Here is a 3,670-nt window from a genome sequence, read left to right as displayed (position 1 = left end):
GGTGGTCAAGCTTCTCAGAGCTACCTTTTGGTGAGTCTAATTCAGTTCTAAGTTTGAAACCAGTTTCACTTGGGCAAAAATAATGTCTGCAGGATTTAGGGACAATTTATTTGCATTTACATTGCTGCTGGGAGGAAGTGACTTGTAAAATGTCAAGATTTGAGACTTCAGAAGGATTCTAATTTGAGGAACATTTATCTCATAACTCTCCTACTGATGAAACTATTTCCCTCTTTGGATTCTGGGCCCTAGACTGTGGCTGAGTAGTAATCACTGGTAGAAATCTTGCCAAACTTGTCCGAAACTCTCTTTCCCTTAATTCTATCCTCACCTGAAGGCTTGGAAGAAGAAACCTATTTTTTGGCAGACTTATAGGGCTACTTGCTGACTGATTGCAGTTGAATTTTGAGTGCTGGACAGTTAGGTTTTAGTGTCCATGAATTATTGGTTGTATAGTTAATTTCCATTTGGAGAGATGAGGTGTGGGTCTCTTGGTCCAAAGGCTGGGACATATTTTTGTCAGTTGTAGATGTATCTGATCTTCTGTCATAGTTTATTGATTTTTTAATCCTTCAAATAATGTAGGTATTTCTAAAAGTACACTGAGAAACTGGATAATTTCTCTGAAGCACAAAATCATTTTTCTATGCTGCTCAAGTTCTTATCCTTACTCTGATAAGGCAGGTTAGGAGCTCACTGGCTCAGAAGCTCCAGCATCTGAGCTTGGCCTTGGCATGACGGGACAGGACCTGTGGTGGCTGTTGGCCTAGGTCTGGTGAAAACTCATGGTTCTAGACTGGCATTGAGTTTTCTTCAGCTTTATAAAACTTGATGAAGATGGATACAAGAAGTTGAAAAATTTTATATTTTGGTACTAAGTTGTTTGAGAAGATCTCCACTTTTCATGAGTATTCTTTTTTAATTCAGTGCAAGCAGTTTGCTGTTTCTTGGTTGTAGGCCTATCCTGTCTTATGGCTGTGATTTCCCTAACCTTTTGGCTCAGAAAATGAGTTGAAAAAGTTTTTTTAGAAGCTGGTAAAAATTCAATGTAAGGATATCTCAAATATCATGGGCTCTGAATGATTCTTTTTATTTTCAAAAGCTTGGCAAGTTTTCTAATTTTTAATTGTCTATACATGTAGTAAATAAAGACCATGAAGAATCAGAGATGACTTTTAGGATTTACCTTTGATGATGAAAGAGTTGCAAGGGTCAGCAGCTAGAGCAAATTCTACTCCACGTGTAGTTTTCTGTGAAGGTATTTTGTGACCACATCAAATGGATGGGTTTTCAACCACTAGTGATAGTAAAGCAAGAACTCCATGTTCTGCTTCTTGAATTGGGGTGGGTTTTCGCATTCCACACATTTAGGTTGGAGCTTTTAACTTCCATATCTTTTGGATTTATGTGTGTTGGACATAAAGGCTTTTATAAATGTTCCAGAGGAAATTGTAAATAGATAACAAATCATTTCAGCCGGTTTCCAAAGGAAAAGATGCTTTTCTTGCATCTATCTTCTCCAGAGATCTTAGTCCTGGTTGACAATGTGGAAACCTGAACTTGAATTTGGAGAATGGAGACTTGAATTTGTGGAATTCTTTTTAAAAAAAATACATTTTTTATTAATTTCAGAGAGGAAGGGAGAGGGAGAGAGAGAGAGAAACATCAATGATGAGAGGGAATCATTGATTGGCTGCCTCCTGCACGCCCCCTCCTGGGGATCAAGCTTGCAACCTGGGCATGCTCCCTTGACCGGAATTGAACCCGGGACCCTTCAATCCGCAGGCCGACGCTCTATCCACTGAGCCAAACAAGCGAGGGTGAATTTGTGGAATTCTTGAGTTCAGTTTTCATCTCTCCTTCATCCACATTCTGCTTTGATTGCTGGCCGGCCAATATCATCAGGAGGTGCCCCCTGTACAGCTGCAGTAGCCACCTGGCCACAAAATCCTTTCTCTCATTTCTTTTCAGAATGGTATCAGTGTCATCTAATGTGTGAGCACAGCTATCTCGAGATCTCTAAGGGGTTCCATGTCTCATATAAGTGCCACTTAATAGATTTGTTTAAAGGGTGATTTGTCATTTTTCGGTGAAATTTTAGCCTTTGCAAATTCTGTATATAGCTGTCATGAGGTCATAAATTTGCCAGTGAAAAAAGTGGTAGGTCCTTGAGGCCTAAGAATTGTTGGAGTCAGGATACCAGAGTCCATGAGCTAGAGAGACAGGTCAGAGAATGGAATGTTGTACATACAGAGGGTTGCCCTTGTTGGTAATGCCTAGAGTTCAGCCCTGGTGTGATTGGCTGCAGGAGGGTAGCAGACAAATACATTGAAGGCTAGAAGGTCAGGGAATTAGGCCAAAGTTTTAGAAAGGCCATCTTTGTTAGAACAGGCCTAGTCTTACAGTATAAGTGAGAGAGATGCTTAAATCTTCAGGGAGCATCAATGCCTGCAACATGGAGGGGAAGTGAGTGATATCTGATGACATGAGATTAAGGGGGTTGGCAGGGAAACAGTACCCTCGGGAGAGCCAGGGTTTATATGGAGTAAGGGAAAGCCCCTAGAGGAGAAGTTGGGGATTCATGAGTTTTAAAGGGCACTGTTGAAGCACTTGAGGAATAAGAAAAATGGAAAGGGAGTGTCTATTTGACATCAGGTACAGTTCCTGTTGTGGGTTGGATGCTTCAGGTTCTCAGAACCTGCTTCCATTAAGTAGGCAAATGCCTAACTGCTATGGAGATAATAGTAGTGCCTGCCTCGTACAGCTATGGGGAAGGACATTGGGGAGCAGGGTAAGGGATGGATCAGGCGGACAATACCCGAACCTGCCACAACCTTTTGCAGCAAGGATTCAGAATCTGGAGAAGGGGCCATGCGCATATGGATATACTCGATAAGAAATATAAATTTTGAAGGCATTGGGGGAACCAGGCAGAGGCCCTTCTCTAGTGGAATGGCTCTCCGAATCTCCAGACCCATAACTTTTTATTTACTAGAATATACATTTGCCCTTTAGCAAAGCAAACAAACATCAATGGTAAGGTTTGGTAAACAATAAAGGCTTATCAGGTTAGGGGATTGCCTTCAGCCATTCAGCCAGCAGCAGGGTAATACAATGCTGATTCTCAGCCCTTGCTGAATATCAAAGTCCATAAGCCTTCTGATCGACTTCTCGCATTTATATGTTAACTACTTGTTGGTCTTTGTCTCCAGCATGAACCCTTTGCTCAATCATTAAAAATGGGACAGCCAGACACTTAGTGCTCCTGTTGTGATGTAAAAGAAAGTGCACAGAGCCACCTATAAAGTATCTTTCCTACCCCTCCACCAATAACATTGAACCTGAATCTATGTAGCTTCTAGATAGTTTCCTGTAAACAATAGTTTACAGGAAATACACAGTACACTGGAGCAGAATAAATGATGCTAGGAGGATTAAGTCAACCAAACCTGAATTATGGGAGCATCTATAATGAAGAAGGAACTATTACAAAAAGACATATATTCCAATGCTGCAGACTTCATTTAGATCCTGATGAGATCAGACCAGTTGTAAAAAGATGGGCTTTTTTAAAAAAAATTAAATCTTTATTGTTCAGATTATTACAGTTGTTCCTCTTTTTTCTCCCCATGGCTCCCCTCCACCCAGTTCCCTCCCCACCCTCTGCTCT

The sequence above is a fragment of the Myotis brandtii genome, unplaced genomic scaffold, assembly GCF_000412655.1.
Source record: "Myotis brandtii unplaced genomic scaffold, ASM41265v1 scaffold1144, whole genome shotgun sequence".
Taxonomy (NCBI): domain Eukaryota; kingdom Metazoa; phylum Chordata; class Mammalia; order Chiroptera; family Vespertilionidae; genus Myotis; species Myotis brandtii.
Note: the sequence above shows the minus strand (reverse complement) of the source record.